Source organism: Lissotriton vulgaris, chromosome 4_1 (genome assembly GCF_964263255.1).
Source record: "Lissotriton vulgaris chromosome 4_1, aLisVul1.2, whole genome shotgun sequence".
Classification (NCBI taxonomy): Eukaryota; Metazoa; Chordata; class Amphibia; order Caudata; family Salamandridae; genus Lissotriton; species Lissotriton vulgaris.
This window is the reverse complement of record NC_141691.1, coordinates 1,108,048,819-1,108,075,743: the sequence shown is the minus strand read 5'-3', so window position 1 is coordinate 1,108,075,743 and position 26,925 is coordinate 1,108,048,819.

The following is a 26,925-nucleotide window of genomic DNA, read 5'->3' as shown; positions in this document are numbered from 1 at the left end:
ACTTTAGTCTGCTGGGTCTCAGTGTCTCTATCATTTGTGGGCTATGGGACTTTCACTCTAACTCCCCCAGGTAGGCCTGCCTCTCCAACCTGTGTGCTCTCCCCGGGTAATCACTCTCCGGGGGTCCTTTCAGCAGTAACCAAGAATATGAGCCTCATCAAGTTTCAGAGCCGTCTTGTGCCTTCACGGATCACCTCCGCTGTGGAGACGCAACACCGCCTAGTATATTCCACTGTCTGTAAGACACTCCACCTTTGTGCTCACCAACATCCAATTCGGGTTCCAAGTCAAAGGCGCAGGTGGATCGCTTTACAGGGTTGTCCGGGCTTCAAAGACTCCGAGACCCATAAGCAGGTGGGGAAATCGACCACCAAATTCTCGCCAGGTTCTCCAGCTCTATGCGAGTGCCTGTGGGGCCATGGTCCGTAGCGGAGCAGCGTAGGTAGTACCGGCCATGGCTCGATCCGGTCTCATGGCTTTGCCCAGGCAGCAAGCCTCTGAGCACTCCTTGGCACGATTACTTGCCAGTCAAAGTCCTCGGCAGTTCACCCAGATTTTCTTCTGCATTCTTTCCATAATTCTGGAGTTGGATCTTCTTTGGCCAAGTTTGTCGTTTTACTTGAGTCTTTGTGTCTTGCCTCAGACACCACCTCTCCCGCAGACTCCAGTCCTCCAGCTGGCACTGGGGGTGTACCTCTATATTTCCACAGGCAATGTGAGGGTGTTGAATCTCAGGATATCAGCAAATGGGGGATCACAGGGCAGGAGCTCCGCAGTTCGTGTCAGACTACACCGGCCCCTTGCCACACCCCCCACATTGACTAACAAGTTACTAACCTTCGGTAACACTTTCTCTGCTAGACAATATCTAGCTGCAGATTCCTTAGCTTTGAGTTTCCCTGGGCATCAGACTGGATCCAGAATAGTTTTTGTGAGCAGTACCCCCTGCATGCCAGTGGGTGGAGTCGGACGACTCTTTGTGGAGTCATCTACCACACTGGAAACGACACCTGTGTCACCTATCTAGGCACCACCATGGTGCATTGACATCAGTTACTTGTCACGACTTTCCACAACAGAAGCGCAGAGCCACGAAATGCACAAACACTAGTGGGTCCAAACTAGGGCCCTTAAACGGATCATCCCATACCCTACAAATCAGTCTGTAGAGCAGGGAGGGTGATAAGACATGTACTATAGTGCGTGAATCAATCCTGAAGGAGTATCTCGGAGCTGCACTGCTAAGAGAAGAATCTTCCTAAAATAACCAGGTCTTCAAACCCTGCTTAAAAGAGATCAATTCTGATCTGAAGCGGAGAATAGTGGGGAGTTTGTTCCAATGATAAGGGGCAGTGTAGGAAAAGGATATTCATTCATTAATCTTTATATCGGTCAATTACAATCATAAAAGATACATTAAAAACAATTTTACAATACCAAAATGAATCCAAGGATTGGGATACAAAAAGAAAAGGGCATCAATTGCTATACAGTTTATATGATCCGTTCCAAATACGCCATATAAAACCTATCAAATATCATAAATACAGTTTAAAAAACATTTAAAAACTAGGCATTGCAAATACTTGTTAAGAAGGGCTGTGCTATGATTCAAACTCACCTGCACCATAGCTCATTAAAGTTTGGCGTACTCTTCTGATGCAGACAGGCCACCAACTCGGGACTCAAATTTGAATGCCTGAGGGCTGTGACTGGACCAATGCCGAGTTCCAGGTGAAGCAGTACAAGTTATCTCCAAGGAAGGAGCGAGTTTATTTCGAGCAGCAGAATGAATCATCTAAAAGGCGTGGGCATCATCCGTAGTAGGGCAATTTTTTTTGTGTATGGTCACTCTGGACTTCCTGGACCACGGCAGGCCAGACAGCCAGGCCAGCAGCAGCGGACATCGGTTTTTGGGGCTGCCTGCCTTGGCACTTCTCTGCTTGCAACCAGATGCTCCTGTGCCATAACGCGGACTATTAATGAATTTAGGCTTGCAATATGTGTTGTAGTGACTGCACTTCCGCCTGCCTGTTCCCCAAACTGTTAATTTTTTAAAGGGCTGGGACACGCTGGAGCGAAGAATGGAGGTTCCCTCCCTGAAATGGCTGAGAGTCACGATCGGAAAAGGGGCGAGAGCAGAAAAATAATGAAGGTGGTTTTGAGGGACCCATTAAAGTGGCAATGCCAATTAGGTCTTTGTGGGACCCAAAGCTACACAAAGTAAGTCTGGCAAAACCAAAACTAAGCCCCTGGAAGGATACTCACCAGTAAGCAAAACAGATTTATAAATGTCACAGAAAGACACACAGTACAAAGGAGGGAGTATTTTATTAAAATAAGATCCAGCTTCCTCATCACATCGTTAAGGGGGGGTCTAGAGGAGGAGGAAGCTGCAGCACGAGAGACAGTGAAGAGCAGCTGTTTAGGATACAAACCAGCTGGAAGGAGTATGAGGTGTTCTGGGAAGGCAGGTTGATTGCATAAACTGGGGGCAGCAGCTAAGACAGAGCAAAAGACAAAGTAGTACACTGAAGGAAAACACATGTCATAGTGAAAGGCTTTATGTACCAGGGTCGGTCTCTAGGGCGGAACTAAAGGAGGGACTACTAGGTGTATTTACCAATGACAAGCCGGCATTTCTAAAGGGCAGTAAGAGGAACCAATGAAAAAGTGGGCGTTTTATTGAAGCACATATCCCAAATACTACAAGTCTCTTCGAGACAGCGCATGCATGCAGCACATGCGCTGCCTAGCCGAGACCTAAAAATGACCCTTTTTCTGATTGGCAGCAAATTGAGATTCCGAAGAATAGGAAAAGAGGGAGCAAGCAGGAAGATTACACATTAGTCTAGTGGCGGTGTTCTGGACCACCTGCAACTTGGCCAGCAAGGTGTCATTTACTGATGTAAACAGCATTCCTGTAGTCTAGATGACAGATTTTAAGAGCCTGGGCAAGCTTTTTTCTAGCACTGTCAGGAAGCCAAGGGAGGGCCTTTTTAAGATGCTTCATAGTGGCGAAGCAGGAGCAGCATGTGGCGTTTACTTGTTCCTTGATGGAGAGAGGCCGATCAAGCTTCAAGCTGAAATTTTTCACAGACTGCTAAGCTGAAGGTGCTGGCCCCAATTCAGGTGGCAAACAGTCGGCCGGCCAGAGGCCAGACGCTTCCCTAAAGAGCATAATGACAGTCTTGTCACGGTTTAGTTGGAGATAGTTACTAGACATCCAAACAGAGACCCAGGATAGGTGGGCTGGTAAGCAATCTGTAGCTAGATATGGTCTCTACTGGATAAGACATTACCAAAGATAACTAACTTGTTCATCTGATAGAGACATCTAGCTGCAAATACCTTAGCTTGGAATAGATACACAAGCAATACATCACTGGTGGTGGGTCTTCGGACAAATTCAGACTAAGAATTCCTGTAGGATTGAACGGGTTGCTGCCTGATAGATGTCCAGGACTGGAACTACACAGGCTAAAGCAGTGGTCGCTCTGTTCGCCCCGGAGGAAGGAGTTTGCAAGCCTTCAGGAGGCTGCTACTTTGATAGTGCATAGCACATCTTGATGCAGATAACTACCCATCGAGAAATAGTTGGTTTATGCACCGCCTGACCTTTCTTCGCACTGACATACCCCACGAAGAGTTGGTTGTCCACCCAAATCTTTCATATGCAGTCAAGGTGGAACGACAAACCTCTTTTTTGGTCAAGAGGTCTGAGTCGCTCCTCTTCTTTAGAGGGGTGTGGAGGTGCGTAGAAAGTGGGAAAGGGAGCAGATTGGCTTATATGAAACCGTGTTACCACTTTCGACAAGAAAGAGGCCCTAGTGCGAAGCATCAGTTTGTCAGGAAAAACAGACAGGAAGGGAGGCTTGGGTGATAAAGGCTGCACTTCACTCACCTTTCTGGCTGATGTAAATTGCCACAAAAAAGCTTTTTTGATGATGAGCAGGCTGAGAGGACAATTGTGTAAAGGCTCGAAGTGAGCACATCCAAAATGTGAGAACCACATTAAGGTCCCACTGAGGAATAATGAAAGGGGAAAGTGGGAACATATATACAAGACCTTTTAGAAATCAATTTACAATAGGAGATGTAAATAAGGAGGGCTGGTATGGCAGCTGCAAGAAGGCAGACAGGGGAGAAGTTATCATTTCAGAGTTCCCAGAGCACAGTCCTGCTGGAAAAAAGTTAAAAAAAAAAAACCAGAATATCAGAAAAGAAAACTTTTCCGTACAATATGATACAACCTTTTTTTAATCTGCAGGAGTATTCTGTTTTGTTGGAGGGACATCTGGCTGCCAGGATATCATTACAGACTTCAGGAGGAAGGTTGACAGATATTAACTGCTGCCGCTCAATCTCTACACAAGAAGTCAAAGAGTTGACCGGTTTGGGTGGAGGACTCTTCCCTGCTGCTGTGACCGAAGTTCCTCCAGAAGGGGCAGCTGATAGGAGGATTGATGCTCATGTCAGAAGCTCGGGATACCAGATTCTCTGTGCCCAGTCTGGAGCCACAAGAATTACTTGGGCCATTCGTTCTTGATCTTCGTCAGAACTCTGGGCAGGAGTGGTATGGGCAGAAAGGCATACAGGAGGTTTGAACTCCGCTAGAGACGAAAAGAGTGTCTGAGCAAAAGCGGTCTTGGAAACTACAGCACGCAAAACTGCTGACATTGATTGTGCTCAGTGGAGGCAAACAGATCTAACCAAGCCTCTCCCCAGTGTTGAAAGAGACCTTGCGCCACCTCCGGTAGGAGATGCCATTTGTGATCCGCTAGGCATTGATGGCTGAGTTTGTCCTTCCTGAAGTACAGGAAACCTGCCAGGTGCTGAACCACCAAGGAAAATGCCCTTCTGCTTCAGCCATGTTCAGAGACGCAGAGCCTCTCGATAAAGGGACCACAACCTCACCCAGTTTGTTGCAGTACCACATAGCAGTGGTGTCGTCCATGAACACCTGTTTCTGCCTTCCCTTGATGGAGGGTAGAAAGATAGTCAATGCTAGTAGGATTGCACGGAGCTTCAGCATGTTGATGTGGAGTTCATATCCTGCCAGATACCAGAGTCCTCATATCTCCTGCTCTCCTAGATTGCCACCCCATCCCAGTAGTGACGCATCTGTCACTACTGTGAGATCTGGTCGGAGAGGGAGCTGCCACTGAGCCAATTGAGATTTGTTAACCACCATTGCAAGTCCTGTGCAGGTCCCTCCGAGATGTGGACCATGTTAGAAAGATTCCTCTGATGCTGCGTCGTCTGGTCTTCAGGTCTCACTGCAGAGCCCGCATATGCCATCTGGCATGTGTCACTAGCAGGATGCAGGAGGCCCAGCAGCCTCGACGTCACTCACCGAAATCCTGAATAGAGGCTGAAACACCGTTATTATAGCCTGGACTCACCACTCTGGAAGGCAAGTTCGAAACCGCACTGCGTCCAGAACAGATACGGTGAAAGGGAGCTTCTGAGAGAAAGTCAGGTGTGACTTCAGTATGTTGATCGTGAACTACAGCGAATGCAGGCAGTCCGCCGTAGTATGGAGGTGAGAGACAGTCTGGGGAGAGCTCTCATTCAGCAGCCAAGCATCGAGATAAGGGGAGACTGGTACCCCTGATTTGCACAGATGAGCTGTGACCACCACCATCACCTTGGTGAACACCCAAGGGGCACTGGTAAGGCCAAAAAGGAGCAGAGTGAACTGAAAATGCTTGTGGCCTACCGTAAACCACAGGTAACAACGATGGGCCGGCAGGACGGAGATGTGAAAATAGGCGTCCTGCAAGTTCAATGCTACCATCCAGTCTCCTGGTTCCAGGGCAGACAAAAACCTCTTGAGGAAGTGTTTCAGGACTTGGATGAAGTACTTTTTCCTTTTTCAAAACAAGAAAGTAGCAGGAATAGCAGCTACTTCTGGCACCGGAACCCTCTCTATGGCTCACTTGGCCAAGGAAGCTATGATTTCCTCCCGGAGCAATGACAGATGATCCTCTGTCAGCCGGTGGCAAGATGGAGGGAGGGGTAGTCATGAAGGTTGGGAGGGGGCGGGGGGCGAGTAGCCCCCTTAGATGATCTGCAGAACCTACCTGCCCGATACTATGGACTGCCAGTGACGGAGGAATGGCGAATCACGCAATCAACTGGAGGCCCATGATCTAAATGGGCAAGAGTAGGAAGATTTGGAGGCTACTGAACCTGTGGGGGTGCCTGGACCAGATTGACTGGCGCCAGTCCAGATCCCTGACCATATCCAGTGAGGGACCATCAGAACCGGAGCCGCCAGCATAAAAAGATATGAGCCCCCTCTGACCTCGGGGAGCCTGAAGGCGCACCGGAGGGGTTGGCCTGCTCATAAATGGGCACATGGCCTCATAAAATTGCTTAATTTGAGGGCTGGGGGTTGTTCCGGCTCCCGGAAAACTGGGGAGGTGCGGAATCAGCCCAGGCGAAAGTTCTGAGGAACCAGGCCTTTCATGCCGATGTTCCTTCGTTGCGTCAGCCGGCTTTAACTTCTTGTGTTTTTGTGCTTCTTACCGCAGTGCTCGACGATTTTGAGTGGGACGAAGAGGACTTTGCACTCCTGGAACAGTCCCGGAGACTCTCCTCAAATGGGATTGTGACTATAAGGGAGTCAGCACCTTGGCCCAGCAGTTGGAGCACGACTTGGTATCATGGTCGCGCTCCAGACACCACAAACACACGAGGTATGGGTCCGACATGGCATGGTGACTGAAGCCACAGGACTAGTCTTCCTCAATGACACTACTCACTGAACAGGAGGAGCCGCAAGCGCTTCAGTCATGCTCTGCGTCTATGAGGCTGGCTTCTGAGAGAGACGCAGTAGTTTGGAGAACACAAAAACAGCAATTGATGGACAGAATGCAGAACAATGTCATAAATTCACCCCAGTACAGAGATCTGGGTCTAAATCCATCAGGTTTTGAACCCCATGCCATTCTAGTTCGAACCCAGCCATATGCAAATCAGTCTAGTCCCTGTGCTCAATGGGAACAGTCCAGCTGATATAATTCAGGCACTGATCTCTGTACAGGGGTGAATATAGGACATTGTTCTACATTCTGTCCATCAATTGTTGCATTTGTCACCCTAGTGGGACGGGTATGCCCAGACGTGGGCTCTGTCCTCTTCATGCCACTGGAGTAAAGCTATCCTGGCTGATGAGGGATGAAACCCCAAAACTGGTCCTAGGATGCCTGATTCCTGTCCAAGGAGGACCTGGCTTGGCAGGTCGGGCTGGACTGTTGCAATGAGGCACAGGGTCAAGACTGATTTGCATATGGCCAAGTCTAAACTGGGGTGGCATGGTGAGCATAGGAATGATGGCTTTAACCCAGTTCTCTTGACTGGGGGTGAATGTTTTGATTTGATCTGCATTCGTCCATCGATTGTGTGTCTTTGGTAGTTTGGAGAATGGCATCTGTCGGGCCTGAGACAAGAACTGCCAGAATCCGCATTCTTGCTGAAGTATGCAGGATGAAGGTGAGCAAACTCTGGGGGAAGTGAGCGAGTGGCTACCTTGAGGGGCTTAGTTAGGTTACCCCTTGTAGGTCGGTGAACGTCGGGTGGTCCACAGAAGTGGCTCGCCTAGGAGCGAGTACAGCTTGTGGCTTCGCAGGCGTTCACATATTTGTGCCCCGCGAAGAGACCAGCCAGGATCATATGCTTTTTAGGGGGCTGGCGCTGTGAACAAGTAGTGGTGCTGACGGTGAAAGTGTGAGAAAAAATAAATAAATAAAAAAATAAAGAGAAGCTTTGGGGGCCCCCCTATTTGTGCCCCCCTAAAATCAGCGATTAGTATATGTTAGTTTGGGGGCTGGTAACGTCTGTGAGAAGGAACAGTCCTGCCGGACAGTAAGAATTATTTTTTTTTAAAGGAAGAAATGGCAAAACTATAGGATGAGGAGCAGCAGCTTTAATTAAAGCTTTAAAGCACGTGTGTAGCTTTTGGGACTTTCTTGTTCGGAGAAGTGCATTCCTAAAAGAACATAGTAAACTAATGATCACGTCTCCTCTTGGTTTATTTGGGCCAATAAAGCGGGCCACAGTGCGCGAGCCAGCTGGGCGAAGGCGCACACCTGCAAAGAAAGTCAGCAAAATTTCAAAGGTTTGCAAGACCCTTTTTGATGGATGGCATGTGTTGTTGTAAAGCTTTTATTTCAACATATTTGTCATAAAAACATTTAAAGTACATACATAATTTAAAAAACAAATAACATGATTACAAGAAAGTGCAATATGTACATATTTGGTGCTCCAAGACAACATCAGGGGATATGTGCAATTTATAGGAGGATACATCACTATTTCATTGTATAGAATTTAACATACAAAGTACAATATTCTACCAATTAGAAATCAATTACAAGACCGGATTTAAAAAGAAGTCTATGTACATTATATAAATAGTTAAAATGCCAGTGATTAAAAAGACTTGTTTTTACTTGTTTATAATTTTCGGAGGTTCCTTATAATATTTAGTTCTATGTTTTAACCCCAATTTTCTTTCTAACCAAGCAGACACTAAGGAGATACCTACTGACTCCAAAAGCTACCAACTGAGAGGTCGTGGATTTAAGTATCCTTTCTGCCTCTTTGAAGGATCTTAAGCCCAAATTTTTGCAAAGTGGTTTAATCCATTTCATACGTTGATGTTTGTACACCGGACAAAAGAAGAGAATATGAGCCTCATCTTTTTTTTTATTAAGTTCACACAATTTACAGTTGTACAAATCATTCCCCATGGAATTTCCCCACCGGCAGGTGTTTGCATTTATTTGTAAAACGCCGTATCTATATTGTAGGTATACAGTTTTAGCCAAGGGTGGCTCGATTTCGTCCATAAACTGCTCAAACATGGGGATGTCCTTAAATTGCAGAAACTTCTGAGCTAAGGAGCCAGTGCCACGTTCATGTAAATATGCATTGTTAAGGACCAAAAAGCAGCTTTTACCTGTTCTTTACAATTAATTGGCAATACAAGTGGGTTAGTCCAAAAGTGTGAAAGACCTATTTTTGTGAACCAAGTGGATATATGTCTCAGCCATTTGATTGAATTAAATGTGTCCAGTTCCATAATTTCCAGTAAGCCACTTCTATAGTTAGTGAGTTCCGGGGTAGACCATAGTCTTACCCAATAAAGAAGTGGCCTCAACCAGCATAAAAAGTCTGTACGTTTTACGTTAATATCTAAGTAGACAGGCACTAGGGGCGTTCTTAATGGTAATCTTAGTAGTCGCCTAAAGAACGCGTTCTCATCAATGTCAAATGTCTTGTTTGAGTGTGGCCCCCAAATCTCAGCCCCGTATAGGGCTGCGGATTGCGCTTTAGCTTTAAATACTTCCATCGCAGGAGTTATAGATTTGGAAGCACTCCCTCCATGGATCTTTAAGATAGGGAGTGAGCTGTGTTTAAATGTCAGCCTACTTTTTTCCAGTTGCTTTTTCCAGGACATTTTACTGTCAAGCCTGATACCCAGATAATCAAAGAATTCCACGTACTCTAATTTAGTGTTTTTTAGGGCCAAATTCTTCTTGAAGGTTTTTGGGGGATTAATGGCCATGTACTTAATTTTTGATGAATTGATTTCTAACCCCTTTACTTCACAGTAACTATTGAATTGGTTTATTAAATTTTGTAGTCCTTTGGGAGTTTGCGATATTAAAATGGTGTCATCCGCAAATAACAGTGCTGTGATTGCCTCGTTACACAGTTTCGGGGAATCATGATTGCAATGTGCCAGATAAGGAGGGATATCATTTACAAATAAGGAAAAAAGGGTGGGGGCCAGCACGCACCCTTGTCGTACCCCCCTTTTTACTGGTATGGCCTGGGTAAGTTCACCATTTCTTCCCCACCTTACTTTTGCAAATTTATCTGTGTGAAGCTTTATAAGGTTTAATAGCAATTCATCCGGGACACCCATATTCCTCAAAGTATCCCAATGTAGGGAACGTGGAACAAGATCAAACGCAGAACGTAGATCCATAAATGCTACGTAAAGGCTACCCTTCTTTATTTGTACATATTTCCAACAGATACACATAAACCTGTACACCTGGTCCACAGTACTTGTCTTAATTCTAAACCCTGCTTGATATTTTGAGAGGATTTTGGATTCCTCTAGCCAGTCTAAAATTCGGTTTAAAATATGCCTAGCAATTTTTTTTTGTAAAATATCGATTAAACTAATCGGTCTGTAATGGGCTGGATTATAGCGATCCCCTTTTTTATAAATGGTAACTATTTTCCGCCCCCTTCCACGTTTCAGGAATTGGGGTCCCTGCCAATATTGAGTTACACAAAAAGTTTATATAGGGGCACCATACTTCAGTGTTGTGTGAATAAATCCCCAGGCAGTTTGTCCGGGCCTGGTGCCTTGCCCGCCTTAATTGCCTTTATTGCACATAGAGTCTCTTCAGCACTAAATTGGGAGAAGCTAGTACACGAGGGAAAAACAGTTTCTGGGTTGTTTTGGCCTGGGAACACATCTGCCGAATCATACAGCTTTACAAAATGATCATACCAGATTTTCTCATCCAGGAAAAAGTCCCTGTTGGAGCGACCCGTTTTGTTATTTTTTGATATCAAGCTCCAGAAGATGCTTTGGTCGTCCTAGCAGCATTTAGGAGATTTTCCCAGATCGAATTATCCCAGATCGAATTATCGCATTCCTTTTTTGCACTAGAGAGGAGTCTTTTGTATTCATATCTACACTCTCTTACCCTCATCTGATCTTTGGATTTAACAGCATTGATTAAGTTACTTTTCACTAGACGACACTGTTTATTATACCACGGTGTCTCTAGTTCAAGTTGCCTTCTTGTGTTACCTTTATCAATGCTACATGTTTTGCTCAGGAGGGGAATTAATAATTCTACCAAATGGTAGTGCATTTTAAGGACTTCCTGGGAACCCAAACACAAATTGTTGTATAAGGGGATAGTATCTGAGAAGGTGTTGTAAATACCCACGAGTATATCTTTTTTTGCTAATATGTGTGGCCACTTTATAGCTCTTCTGTTATTAGAAACCTCGACCTCTCCCACCTCCCTGGTAGATTCTATTTCCCCATGTGGTGTCAAAAATGGGTGAGAAAGTAACCCCAGTTGTAGAGGGAAGTGGTCGCTTTCTGGCCTGTTCACGACTTTAAAGGCCAGCAATAGGTGCCACAAGTTGGTTGTAATTAGCATAAAATCAATCGCTGTATGTATAATTTGCTGGTTTAATCGGGATCAAGACGACCATTACATGCCCATAGATCATTAGACACAGTTAGTTCGAAAATCTGCATGGCTGCCACTGAACTTTTAACTGATTTGACACTATCTAGAGAAGGAATGTCGCAAGCCCGGTCTTCATTTTCTAATAGATTTTCAAGCCCCGACATAGGTTCGAATTGGCAGTTAAAGTCCCCGCCTATAATAACTTGGGAGTTTAGCTCTAAAGTACCCAGGTACGAACTTAATTGTTCTACAACCATAGATTCCTTGTTGTGGGGGTTTGGCCTGTTGTAAATATTTATAAGGTAGACATCCCCCATTTCCTTCGTGGTCACCTTTACCCCAAGCAAATCATTGGAAACAAAGTACAAAGGTGAAACAACAACATTCAGGGATATTCTTATCCAAATTATTAAACCCGCTGAAGGTCTACCTCTTGTAGATGCAATTGCCCCACAGTGAAATGCTTTATAGCCGAGTTTATGGACCATATTGGTTGCCCAAGTTTCTTGTAAGAGTATGATATCATGCTCTTCCATGAAAGAACTCCAAACCCTGTCACAAAGGTTTCTTGATAACCCTGCAATATTCCATGACAGAATTTTTATCTCTCTCATCGTTTTGCATTGAACTTTTGATGTTTCCCCCCTTTAGGACCGCCCGTACGTACTGGTAGTGACATGTTTTGATCCTGTACAGTAAGAATATCAACTGGTGCCCTCTCTAGGTGTTCTCTAGCAATATTAGCAGTCAATGTTCCAGCCTGTGTAGTTTTGACTGGTTCAGTTACAGGGGGCATTACACAGGAACTTGCACATAGTCTTACACATGAGTCCTTTGAATGGACACGGAGTATAGGGGAAAGGTTTTCCCAACATTCACACTCTACTCGTCATCGACCCCACCATGACCAATTTGTGTCCACTCCCATATTCTGTAAATGCATTCCACCACCAGGTGTTGGGGGATCAAAGAACGAGTACCTATTACTCATCATGCCTACACAAGGCGGGTCTCTATTACCTGGTGTTAGTTGCTTTGGATAAAAGTAACTAAGGTCACAAGTTCCAATTCCTAGATGTCCTCTCCGTTGATTTTGGCCGTACACAAGATGTGCTACTGAAGGGTCTTTAAAGTTCACCAAAATGCAGTCCCCCCTTATGTCCTTTGGCCTGGTGCCCAACCAGTTGACTCTTCGAACGTGTATAACCTGACAGTTAATAGGGTATGGGAGAGGTCTGTTTTCTCTCAACCAATATAAGGTCTTGTTTTTGAGTTCGTCATAGGACTCCCTTCTATCAGGTTTCAGAGGAGGGACGCCGGTGAGCACTACCACATACGGTTGGCACCCAGGTGGGAGGTCAGCATTTGGAGCTTGTTTAGGCACTAATTTGCCTGAGTTGCAATCAGCTACTGGGTCTTTAGTGTTAGGACCACTGTTTGTAGTGCAAGCGGAGGTTCCTATCCCTTCATCGATTCTCGATGGCGCCAACGTTTGAGAGGTGGTAGTTAGTGCATCCTGCTTTCCTTTACGTGGCGCAGGTTTTGGGGGGACAGCAGTTTGTGTTCCTCCATTGTTTGGCTGCACCCCAGAAGGGTCTGCTTGCAATCCCCCTGGTACGACATTGTCCTTTTTCCGGTCTACCACCTTATCTTTTCTTGGTGGTCGAGTTTGTTCCGGTGGTTTGGGAATTGTTGGGCTAGATTCTCCCCTTGCGGTATCAGCTCCGATCTTAGAGAGTAATTTTACTAATGATTTTAATGCAAAGAAGTTATCCAGTGAGGTTTGTTCAAATTTATCCAAACGCTCCGAAAGCCCTTTCAGTCTTTCAATCACGGGTAAAATCAAAATTGACATTAACTGTTGGATCTGTTCCATCAAGGGATTGGCTACTGATGGGTCCTTTGGGCAATTGTCCAGTGCAATGTCCGGTACGGGACTAGCCGAAGCATTTGCAGGGTCACCCTCTTGCTGCTCACTTATTTCTGCCCCTGTGTGCTTCATCTCAAACCCTGTAGATTTACAAGAAACACACCTGTTCATTTGGTTTCTTTGTATTCTTTTAAGGGCCTTTAGTCTGTAGCCCTTACGTGGGGTAAATAGTCTCTTCCTTTTTAATGCTACGCAACTTGCTTTTACCGGGGAGGGTAGTGGGTCTTGTCCTATGGGTGCTTCATGAATCAATATTACGGGCAGAGTAGGTGGATCTGCTTTTGTTTTTGCTAAATGATTTGATGTAGCAACAACATTACTTGGACTCCTGTTTGTTATCTCTGGATCGGGGATAATATCGAGAAGACCATAGTCTACCCTTGAGTCAGTAATACAGGGCTGCGTACAACTGGGTGTAGTGGAAAATAAGGGTTCTGCTGGAGTAGTATTGGTTGGGGATATAGCCTGTACCAGTGTTCCCAGGGAAGAGCGCTTATGTGCAAGATATTCCCGCGATAATCTTCGCTCTGCTAAGATAATTTCCTTCTCCACAACAGAAACAGCGCGAGTTATAAAGTTATCCATAGTGCCTATTGTGGAATTTCCCCCTCGCCTTGAACATCTGCCCGAACGAGTAGCCATTGGGGTATAGGCAGACATTATGGAAGTTACTGCAGAATAGTCAAATACTGTATAGCGCAGTGTCAATATCACGATTTTACCTGTGTTCTTAGGGGGGTGGCCCGACCCGGCCCCTGCTGGCCCCGGACGGCCACAGGCAGCCCGCCCTTTGCCCGGCGTCCCGCAAGGCGGGCCCTCGCCGGATTTTGTAGGAGGAGGGCGGTTGTGGCCGGGGCACGCAGGGGGGCGCTGACCGGATGTTGCTTGGTCGAGCAGGGACTCCTGGGATAGTGAGTCCCTGCCGCGCTACTCCCCTGCAGCCTCTCTATCCCTCAGTTGGTCAGGCAAACGGGTAACAAGCGACGTTGGTGGGTCCTCCCGCGAAGCGGGAGCGGCGAGGTGCTGCAGGTAAGGCAGGGGGCAAAACAGCAAATGTCCCCACGGCGTCCAGTAGTTTTCGGAAAGGGTCACGCAGATCTAATCCCCATGGCTCCTTTTAGCTCGTTTGCCGGCTGTGGGCGGGGCACGCAGGGGGGCGCTGACCGGATGTTGCTTGGTCGAGCAGGAACTCCTGGGATAGTGAGTCCCTGCCGCGCTACTCCCCTGCAGTCTCTCTATCCCTCAGTTGGTCAGGCAAACGGGTAACAAGCGACGTTGGTGGGTCCTCCCACGAAGCGGCTCCCGCGAAGCGGGAGCGGCGAGGTGCTGCAGGTAAGGCAGGGGGCAAAACAGCAAATGTCCCCACGGCGTCCAGTAGTTTTCGGAAAGGGCATTTGTAAGACGGTCGACCTGACAAGCACTCAATGCTGGTCAGACACTAAAGAAAACGACTGGAGCTAGGGCTCAAGTGCAGCAAGACTATCGTGAAATACAGGGGTCAGTGGGCTCACTGGGCACTCCGGAAGGATGCAGAGATGAAACTAATGCTGGGGTCTCTGATGTAACCAAGAGGGATGGGACTGCTGCTACTGTGTTACAGGACACTCTTAATTCTACCATCTTAAGTGTAGTCCAAGACTTGTAGGAAAGTCCCAGCCCTCATGGAACCCAGGACCAGCAGAATACTGTGGAGATCCTCCTATAGCCTCTGTTTGGCACAAAATCGCTCTGCTCACCATGCTTGGCGGATGAGGCAAATTCTTTAAAAAAAAAAATCCCAGAGGAAAGTGGGAAATGCAAAAAATCTCAGGTCATCAGACGGACAAATGGAATGATTATTTTTTAGAAGCTGCTCTTGATGACAGACCGCTTCATCAGCCGACTGCTGTCCGACCAAGCACTGGAAAGTTTCATCCAACGCAGCACTCAATTAATTAATACAGTTCCCAGATGGGGGTCGTCCTATGGCAGATTCTGGGAGAACTAAGGGAGATGAGGAGTGCTCACGACAAAGCTCACTTGGAGGTCCAGGCACAGCTAAGCAATATAGATCAAAGTCTACTCCAAGTTGATTTGAGACTATTGGAAGCATAACAACTTATATCTTCTTTAGAGGATTTCAGAATTGCTGAGAGCCCAACATAGCTCAAAGCATGAAATTCAGGATTTACATACAAAGCTTGATGAGCTGCAAACTAAATCCAAGTGATCAAATTTGCTTTTTATGGTTTAAATCTTTTTATTAAGCATGCTGCAATTGTAAACGTTACGCCCAACTACAACCACTGGCCTGTGGGGAACATATTTCCAAAAGGAGATTGTATGCATGAATGAGAGGAGACAGAGTGGGTTAAAGAACGCAGAGAACCAGCTGAAGATACTAGAGAAAAGACGACAGGTATCCACCCACGATTTATGCCACTACACGGTAGGTTCTAGGGTTGAGTGACCTTCAGGGGTGGCGACGGGTCCTTTGTGTGGGTAGTAGGGAATCGCAGTACCCGTAGATAGTATGTGCAGGTGAGCTCTATGAATTCAGATAAGTAAGCCACCGTGGACCCCCAGGTCTTGTCAAATTTAGGCAGTGTGTGATTAATTGCAGCCATAATCTGCTCCATCCCCACAATCTCCCACATTTTGTGAAGCCAGTCAAGCTTGGTCGGGATGTCAGTCATGCCCCACCTCGCCAAGATAATCTGCTTGGCTGCCCCTAGTGCAGAGGTGATCGCCCTACCCCTGCAAGACCGGATAGGGTACATGAGAGGGTTGGGTTACACCAGCAAGATGTAACTAGGAAATCGGGGGAGTTCGGTCTTGTATATTTGATCTACTAGAGGTAGAACAGTGTCCCAAAATGCCTGTATTTTAGGGCAATGCCATAGGATATGGGTCAATGTTCCCTCCTCCCCACAGTTGCGCCAACAGAGAATGCTGCTACGGGGCTTCCATGCGGCAACCCTCACCGGTGTATAATACCAATTGTGTGGATTTGTGGGAGCATCTCCTTCCCTGAGGTACTGCATGAGGATGCCAGGGCCCTATGAATGATGTCGCCCCACTCCTTAGGGGAGAACTCCAGACTCAATTCCGCCTCCCACGTACGCTGCACCGGGGATTTGGTTTGATTTCGTGCCATGTTGAGGAAGCCATAAATATCCGAAAGAAGGTGTTTATTTAATGTATGTGTGATGTACCAAATCTCAAATTTTGAGAGGAGCCGACCAGCATGTGGAAGGATGTGAGGCTGCGTGACCTAATGGCGCAGCGCCAGGTACTGCCAATCTGCGTCCTTGGGGATCCCATAACGAATAACGAGTCTGGGGAAATCCAGCATTCCCTCTCATCGAAGAGGTCGCCTTTGCGCTTACAGTTTGCTTCCTGCCATTTGAGGTAGGTGTTGCCCTTGAGAGCGGGGGGAAAATCTGGATTCCCAATAAAGGGGGTCAGGGGAGAGACCGTGGTGGACCTCTGACACTTATCTTGGACCCTACCCCACACCTGCATAGTGGCTCGCAAGACTGGGGAGAGATACGCATCCAAGGCAGATGACGTCTGGGTAGCCAGGAAACTTTCCATATGTGGATTCCGGCGACACCACTATCCATAAAACACCAATGTATTTACGACCCTACCTGATACAACTCAACCATCCATCGCAGTTGCGCAGCTTGATTATAGCACCGGAGATGTGGGATACCAAGACGGCCCTCATCCTGCTTCAAATAGGTGAGGTGTTGCGCCACACGCGGCTTCTTTTCTTACCTTACCCTAAGCACCCCCCCCCCCGCCTCCGTTGAGCAGGTGGGGCAAAATCGTCATTTTGAGAGCGACAATCTTGCCCAACCAGGAAAAGGCATGATTTTTCCAACTGTTTAGTTCAAGGCGCATTTTGCACAAAGCCTCTGCATAGTTCACCTGAGCAGTTTTCGCGGTGGTAGAAAAGACCCGTAGCGTATCCGTAGCTGCCCAAGAAAACGAGAAATTAAGCGATAGTTGGAGTCGATCGCCGCAGGGAGGGTAAGACTCATAGGCTGAGTTTTTTTCAAGTGAATTTTAAAGCCGGACTGTGAGAAAGTGCCATCTTTCTTGCATGGGATGCCCCCACATTTTGCTGAATTGCTGATGTACTTTGACCGAGTGTGCCCTGGGGTCCTGCCAATCAGGTACCCAGGGCCTGTGTTCCTTCCCTAAAACTGTATTGAAACCTAAACCCAATTGGCATCTCTGGCCACAGGTAAACCTCTGGTAAATGGTACCCCAGGTACCCAGGGCACTGTGACCAGAGAAGGCCCCTAAGGGCTGCAGCATTTATTGTGCCACCCTTAGAGGCCCTGTACCTTGACATACACACACACTGCCAATGCAGGCTAAGTGTTTTGGTGCAGAACTAAACAGAATCGACATGGCACACATCCATGTGTGCCCTGCTCACAAACCAACTGCCCAGGCATACCTCAGTCACCCCTCCAGCTGGGTGCACTCTGCCATTGTTGTCGGCACAGGTGCATGAGCCCTGTGCCCCTACAGTACCCAGGGCCATTCCTGGGTACTGTAAGTGCAGTGATGCCATTATGAGTATATGGTGCTGGGAGGTTGTCATTACGAACTCCACAGAACCTTAAAGGTTACACTGAAGACTGAGAAGTTTGGTATCAAACTTCTCAGCACATTAAAGCGACACGGATGCCAGTGTGGGATTTAATGTAAAATGCACCACAGAGGGCATCTTCGAGATGCCCCCTGAAACCTAACCAACTCCCAGTGTCCTGACTGCTGGCTACCGAGGCTGCCACCACCAGACATGTTTCTGGACCCCGAGACGAGAGCTTGCCGCTCTCGGGGGCCTGAAACAATGCACATCCTGGGACGAGGTGCCAAGCCTCCTCCCCCAGGATGGGCAGGGGAAGCTTCAAAAGGCATGCCGCCTTTTGTGAGCTTTTCCAGACCAATTGCTGTACTCAGCAACTGGCCCCCACCGGTTCTGACCCCCACTCTGGCGGGAAGACAGGCGGGAAACCCTAAGTGAGGAAAGAAGGGGGTGTGCCAGCCTCTGACAACCCCACCCCTCAGGTGGGAGTGGCGAGGTGAAGCACAACTCCGGGCTCCCGCCATCTTGAGGATGGGGAGCCCCACCCAATCAGAGACAGGCGCCTGCCCCCCTCCCACAGGGGAGGAGCAGGATAGGGGTGTACTGATTTGATTTATAATTTTATAAAGCTCGCGAATGCCCTTGGGCGTCTTGGTACTCACCCCAGGACAGGGACCCATTGGTCCCTACCTGTAACAACCCTAAATTTAGTATTAGAGGCACCCTGAACCTTCCTTCCTCAGATCCCGATTCTGAAACAGAAAGACCTGCCGTGCAGCTGCTAACAAGAGGACGACACCAACTGACTTGGCCCCAGCCCTACAGGCTTGTCGACCTTCGAACCTGCTCATGCTAAATTCCGGCGTCTCCTGCGGACAACGACCTTGAGAACCCCGGAGGACTAGACTGCCTTGCTCATCTAAAGACTGGGACTCCCACGAGCAGTGGTTCTGCTCAAACAGCAACAGCCCCTGGTGCCAGCTAGGAACCGCAAATCCAGCACCCTACACCCACCGAGCCCCGCCTGTGCTCAAGTGGACAAAGACCCTGAGGACGTCCCCCGGCGATTCTGACCTGGAATCCAGTGCCCAAGGACCCTCCTCGACGCTCCTGATGACATCTGCGGCCTCACAACAAGAGACCCCTCCAACCGAGACCAGCAGAGGGTAAGATTACCCCATGTCAAAAGACACCCCTGCACCCAGAGCCCCCTGGCCTTCTTCTAAGTGTGGAGTTTGGAAACTTTAAAATATTCATCTTAAAATCAGCCGAACAACGAATTCCGATTTACTCACCTGTTATCAGGAGAGACCTCAGTGCTGCATCTTTTAGCCCAGTACTGACCCTGAAAAGTAATTTTAATCGTACTTACAAGTAACTTGAATATCATTCTATAGGATATCATTGCCTGCTTTTTGCTGAAAAGTGTCGATTTTTGAAACTTACAAATATTCTTTAAAAATCCTGTCAACGATAAAAACGTAATTATTGCCTGTTTTAGATAGATGTGCCAGTGCTGAACCTAGGTGCCCAGCACTGGATTACAAAAGTAACGTGAACATACTTTACCTGCAAATTGAATTTCCTTCCATAGGATAACATTAGTAATTTCACCTGGAAAAGTAAGTGTCAACTTTTAAAATACAATAATATGCCTTAAAAATCACTACTTTAACCAAAACGCTTTTACTTAACTGTTTACAGGACATGTCCCAGGACAGGATCTAGGATCCAGTCCTGAGGTTAGAAAAGCAATCTACAAAGTAACTAATTGCATTTATCTAGAAATTCCCATTGAGCTCAATGTTGCATTGTGTTTGAAATTGTGTTGCCTATTGCAACAACTAACTATTGTAATCAAAAAGCCTATTTGAAAAGTATTTAACTAAAGTAACTCATCCTGAGAAAGTATATTTTGATACCCAGTTGGTTCTAAAATAAAACTATATCTTTTGATACAAATCAATTGGCCTAGAGTTCAGTTCTTGAGTGAGACTATTTGCTGACAGTGTGTACAACAAATGCTTTACACTGTCCTCCGATACTGCCTTACTGCTCGACCAAGCTACCACTTTAGAGAGTAAGGTTATATCTAACTTTAGCCTCTGCCAAACCTCTGGGGACTGTGCCCACTGTACCTTACTTTGGTGCAGTATATACAGAGCCACTTATGTTCCCTGCCCCCATCCGGATCCCCGTTACTGAGGAGAGTTGACAAACTGTCAGCAAAAGGCTCCACGTAGAGCGCAAAAAGGAGGGGGGGGGGGGGGGGAAGAGGGGACAACCCTGCTGCGTGCCACGTCCTACCTTGAAAGGACGCAAGACCACCCCATTGACCCGGATACGTGCATGGGGACCTTCATAGAAGCAATTCACCCATCTCCGGAAACGGTCACCAAGCCCAAAGTGGCAGAGGACCTGTTGTAAGTATGGCCAGTGGACTCTGTCAAACGCCTTTTTGGCGTCCACCGAGAGAAGCAATGATGGGGTCTTGGTTAATTGAGTCTTATCCAATAAATGAGTCTACGGGTCTCATCCCCGCAATTGCGATCCAGGATGCCGCCCGGCTGGTCAGATGCCACCATGCCCTGAATGTGGGGAGCGAGTCTGGCAGACAAAATACTAGTGAAGATTTTCAGGTCCACATTGAGCAGGGAGATAGGGCGATAGGAGGCACACTTGTGAGGGTCCTTTTCCGGCTTGGGAATGACCACTACCTCCACCATTGACATCGACTGGGTTCCCCAGAGTCGCAATGGCAATACGGCGGCTGCGGATGACGGCCTTCATGGCGCCCCAAAGCATAGCGATCCCCACTGAGCCCTTGTCGTTCACCTCCAGGTATGCCCTGATCACGCCTCGTAAGTCGGTAATATTAGCATCGTATGTGAGTAGCTTGTGGTTTAGGCGCCACAATCTCTGCCACGAAGTGCCCCTGGGAGTAGCAGTGTTAAGCCGATCAGGGAGTGGTCCGAAAGCGCCGCAACTCCAATAGAAACATAGTCTGTAGCAGGCGTGACCCTTGGGGAAGTCCAAAAAAGGTCAGTGCGAGCGTACGTTTGATGGGCCGCAGAGAAAACGGTGTACTCCAGTGCAGTCAGGAAGCGATGGCGCAAGGCATCTGTTAGGCCCGCCACCCGCAGTCTCTAAAGCATCATGTCAGAGATCGAGGCAGTGTGCCCCATCCTCCACGTCGATCTGTCCCGCTCCGCATTGGGGACCAGGTTTAAATCCCCACCGATGACCAGGTCCTCATCAGGCGATTCCTGAATCAAGGCCATAGCATCTCGTAAGAAGGCCTCCTGATGCTCATTAGGGCTATAGACAGAGGCTAACGTGTGTACCTTCTCACCTTGGAGTACCCTCAATGCCAGGAGACTGCCTGTAACCTCCATATGTATTCCCACCACCTTCCCCGAGAAGTGCGTGGCCAAAAGAATTGCCACGCCGGCCACCTTACCAAGTCCCGCCGAGAAATATTGCCTATCGAACCAAGGGGATCGACATTCCATCAGCATGATCTGGGTCTCGTGTAGGAGGCATCTATCCCACTTAGCGTCCCTCAACAAGGCAAGGAGCGCGCGCCTTTTCACTGGTGAATTAAGGCCTCGCACAATGAAGCTCATGATAACTACTTTAAGGTGTGTCATGTAGAGGGAAAAGAAGGTGCACTCGCGCATTAAGCAGACCTATCACAGTGAAAACCACAACTGCCTGGCACCTACTCTCTTCCAATGTTTCCCACTTACCTGACCCAGCGGCGGCCATCTCCTTATTCGCCACAGCTCTACCTGGTGGAGTTCCAGGGTGACAAAGCAGCCCCAACAGATGGAAAGGGGGGTAGAGCAAGGCCCTCAAAACAAGACAACCAGCGCAGCCAAACCAAGGAGAAGCAAAGAGAGCAACCCAACCACCTTACCTAAAGTGCACAACAGGACCATCCTACCCAGCTCCTCCTGCCACCCCATCCGCCTAAGACGGAGAGTCACCCTACCAGTCCGCAGAATGGCAGTATTTCCCACAGACTGCATGGGGCCTGCAGCTCTCTCTTGGGTGAAAAAATGGGAGGGAAAGAGTGAGAAAAGAAGAGGAAGAAACAAAGAGTGAACAAAAAGTGACTTCAAAGTCGTCGTCCAATGAAAACAAATGGCACCACTGTTCAGGGGTCCATGAGTCAGACGAGGGCCTGTTCACTTTCATTCACACAACCCTGCCAGTGCAGGGGTTCCACGCAGCGAAGGCCTCGATGCCCAACACGTCCAGGCAAGTCGGATCACTGTAGCACCCCCCTGCAGCTCCGGAATTCCTCAATGTAGATTGTGCAGCACTGCGATCACACTTGGAGAGTCTGTTCAGACATCACTCTCGCACAAGGTCCCACCTTCAGGCCCGGGGATCTGCGCTTCACCGGGGACCACGTGGTGACGAGCAATGGAGATGCAACCGCCGCCCCGGTTTTGGCCTCTCCAGCTATCCCCTCTGTTGTGAGGTCAGTCTCTCTAAGGCGTCTTGCCCTCCATAGCCGCGCCCACGTGGCGCGGCCTTCACGTGACCAGTGGGCACGAGCCCAGCCGCCGACTGGATGGCCGGGAGTCCGGCGGAGCAACCTGGGGGCTGTCCTCTCTCCTCCGGGCGCTTCTGCCCCTCCCGCTGAGTCGCCTCCGCGAGGCTGGGTCACCAGTCCAGCCCAGGCCATTGCCATAGTCAAGAGGCTCCACCTGTGCTCTCCGCCTCGGGGCCAGCTCCTCTGGGCAGTCAGGACTGCCTCGGGACCTCCAGTTGCACTGCTGATTGAAGAGCGGGTCCCGCTGTCACTGGGCTCTCTAGGCAACTGCAGCCGCCAGCATCGCAGTCCACCCACCTCCGCAGAAGCACAAACACCACTGCAGTCGCGTAAGACCGGAGACCACAATTTCGCAATTTATCGGTCTCAAAGCCACCGATGGAAGCCAACTCTCGGCCTCGGTGTGCGGAGCCCCTAAAGAACGGTGCTACACCACCGCCATCTTGGCCACGGCCCCAAATTTGCTTTTTATAGGGATTCCAAAGGGCCGAGAGGCTGGTCAGGACCCAATTAATTTATTCTCAGGCTTGATCGATCAATATTGTATTCCAGACAATTCCACAAAACCTGAAGATCTTTCCAATATGTGGGCTCATCTAGTCCCCTTTGCTCAACACCCTAAAGCACGGTTACTGCGTCTTTTTGTGGTCAACTCTGGCAATTTCTGGATAAGAGTGAAGGATCTGTCTGAGGCTATAAAATCAAAGGGGTTTCAGATGATCCATAAGGGACGTTTCAATATAATAAAAGTCTGCAGCTCATTCTTGGCAGGAATTTAAGCCAATGATCAAACCACCCTCAGGAAGAAAGGGATCCAAGCTAAAAGTGATGGTAGAGGGCCAGTTTCAGATTCTGGATTCAACTGAGCAAGTGAACTATCTCCTGCTACAAAGGAAAGGACGCTCCAATTAAGACATTGATTGTGACATGGATGCTAGACTTTGGTATATAGATAGAATACTAGAAAAGGTTGATTTAGTTTTCTTCCTTTATATGATGGGCTTTCTTTCAGAAAGGTGGCTACTCAAGAAGATGGATTCCGAATGCCATTCCAAGGCACTTGCTTAAGGGGAGGGCTGGGGGATGGGCAGTCTCGACAGGGAGGGGCCCTCTGGGATGCACTGCCTTGTGGGAGGAGTGGTTAGGGAAGGTGGGCTAGGGAGAAGGGGATAGGAGCAAATAAAAGAAGATGTGGCAGCTATGGTAGAGTGCAGAATTGACGTTTCTTTAGAACACAAGGTATTCATTTAATTTAGGAATGCTTCATAAGTGTTTAAAAATTCTTTAATGCAATGTGAACTGGTTTGATATAGTGAAGCATCTGTATACTTCGTACTAGCTTAAATCATTACAAGCTAATATAATCTTAATACAGGAGAAACAATATAAGAAAGGAGACTCACTTGGGAAAATTCCAGGATTTATCCAACATGTTTTATGCCTCATCTAGTGCAGCTATTAGGGGTGTAGCTTTGTTAATAGTTAAAGATCGTCAATGTGAAATTATGAGGGTTCATAGAGACCACCGTGCTAGATGGTTGTGGGTACAGATGAAGATATCAGAGCAGTTGATTAATATGTTGAGATATGGTCCTATTGAAGACTAACTCAAAACTTTGCATTCTCTTTACGATTTGCAACAGCACAATCTGGCCTGCTACTGATAGGTGGTGATTAACATGTTGATTGATTCCACTTAAGGCGCCTTGCGGGGAAACAAAAAACAAACCAAACCGTAGTCAAAAAAGGTTTTTCTAGATTTAATACTGGATTTTGCTATGGTTGATTATTGGCAATGTGAATACCAAAGGGATAACAAGTATATAGGTCATTCTGGGCGTTTTCGCTCTTCTTGTATTGACTTCTTCATTATTTCCCATTAACTTTTAAAAACCGATTCAGAATTAAAGAACCCATTTTCTGATCATGCAGTAATCACGGTCAATATTAGAATCTCTACTCAGTGAGAGGGGGAGAGTAGATGGATTTTTTATATATATCCTTATTAGTCAAGGAGCAGTGGATTATTCAGATGCGGCAGGCGTTAAGAGGAGTTTTTAGAAAGAAACCTATACAGCCTCTGAATTTTCTGTGTGGGGTGCCTTAAAAGGCCTTTTTCTAGAGGCAAAGTGATTGCATTCAACTAACAAGAGAAGGAAGGAAAACGACTGCTGTTGCAAAAAGAATTTAGTCAGGCAACAGCAAATGATTTAGCCTGCCATACAGGAGAGGGTAAAACGAAATTAATTCGAGCCAAAAAGAACGTGCAGGATTTTTTTTTTTTTTTTTACATCAAAAGAGATTTTGAATCATAACTCAGTCTTACAAAAAAGGTATTAGGAGTAATCATATAGGAAAATATTAGGCCTGGTCGGTAAGACGCAGGCCAAATGCAAACTGTGTTAAAAAATATTGGACCCAGTGCCGGCAAGAATTCCTTCTCATCTGCAAAGATTTGCAAGAATTTTTTTAAACCACTATAGAGAGCTATATTCCAATTACTCTTGCAGAAGTTATACAGATGACAAATACATCTCCTACAGCAAAAGCGTGTGGGCTAGATGGAGTACCTACAGAGGTATATAACGTTTTTTTCAACTCCAACTGTCACTGTTTAATAGGATTCTTCGAGGGGGCTCAGTACCCGACCCTTTAACTCAAGATACGGTAGTTATTTTAGTTAAAAAAGGGAAACCTGAAGAAGATGTCAACTACCGGCACCTAAGCCACTTAATGTGGATTATAAAAACTTTTTCAAGATTTTATGGGACCGTCTTGCACAAGTAGCTCCCTCAATTGTCCATCTGGATCAAAAAAGTTTTTTTGCAAGGCAGAACGCGGTCAACAAACAGACTCAGGCCATTAATCATTTTCTATAAATAAAACTGAAGCAAGAATAATAAAGCTAGATACAGAAAAGGCATTCAACAGAGTACAGTGGAATGTCCTTTTTGCAGTCCTCCCAAAATTTGCCCTGCCATCAAAATTCAGTCGGGTAGTGCAAAATATGTATTATAGTGCCAGGGTGTCTATAATTATTAATGGAACCACAGCAAAATTTAACTTAATTAGTCGTGGGTCACGCCACGGCTGCCCCTTATCCCCGGTCTTGTTTTTTTTATTCATTGAGCCTCTGGTATGTGCTATTCAGCAAGATGCACTATTCAAGCTCCAACTTTAGCGTCTGCAAAACAAACTTTTTGCAGATGACATGGCTCTGTATTTAGGAGCAGACAAGGATAACTTCTCTCGTGCCTTTTCCAAAGTAAGTGAATATATGGCAATAGGGTGTTACAAAATAAACCACTCAAAATCAGAGGCGCTACTTTTTACCTGCATTTTAGAAATATTACCATTTTCTATGCAGGCCCACTACTCACCAATTCAGAAGTAAAATATGTGGGGATCTTTGTTACTGCTAGACCAGAAGATTCATTTGCAATAAATTTCACTACAACGCTAAATAAAATGTGTCATCTTTTAAAACAATGGAAAAAATCTTTCCATATCAATTATGGAGCGAGTGGCACTCATTAAAATGAGCATTCTCCCACAATTTTTTATTTTCCAATATTATGATCAAGGTTCTCTAGTCTTTTTTGATTCTATGAATATAAAAGTTACACACTTTACTTTTCAAGGCAAAGAGCTGAGACTGAAAATCCAAGCTTAACAGCTAGATGTGGATGGAGGCCTTGCTCTTCTCAACATCAAAGTATATTATCAGGCGTCACCGCTAAATTGGCTAGGCAGGCAGCCAATTTCTATTGAGCTGTTATGTTAAAAGATTCAGAGATAGGCCTCTTTCCATTTTTAAGGCTTTTTAGATTACAAACGAAATCGAGATACAAGCCTCCTTGGGTTAGAACGGACTGCTTTAAAAAAAAAAAAAAAAGGAAAATATATGAAATCCTTTGGCTCCATCTACAGCTAAGAATATTGTGTTTTATTCTATTGGGGCTACGGTGGCCTCAGCAAACATGTATTCAATGGTCCCGGTTGTGGTTTCATAGAATACAAGATTTTTTCAGTAATGGGAATTTTCTAGTATGACAGGAAAAAGTAGATCGGCGTTTGAAGATTAATACACACCTTTTTTTAAGCTATGCTCAAATTAAACTGTTCTAGGAAACTAGTGCAATACATCCTGCAAAGGCATATTTTGTCTCCAGAATTAAAGGGGTAGACAACTGCTAAAGATTATTCAAACTTGCAGGAAAGATGCTGCAAATTTCAGATCATTTGGAGAAAAATTAAACTTCCACAGGCTGCTGTATAACAATAGCAGTGTTACGACAATAGCAGGCATATAATAAAGGAATCTGCAAGGCAGTAAGAGCAGCTAATTTAAGAATGGTGTTGGTTAGTAAATGGATCATTTAATACACCCCGCTAAACTCCATAAAATATATCCCAGAGTGGATTCTAAATGCTTCAGATGCAGGTAAGTCAATGGAGACTGGCTTCAGATTGTTTTAACAAGTACATATGGAAAAGAATTGTTGCAAAACATCTTTTAGAAATCAGTTTAAAGTTGGCAATCAGTATTTATCCAGGAGCGGAGCACCGCTTCCTCTCTTTGGCATAACAGAAATAGTGG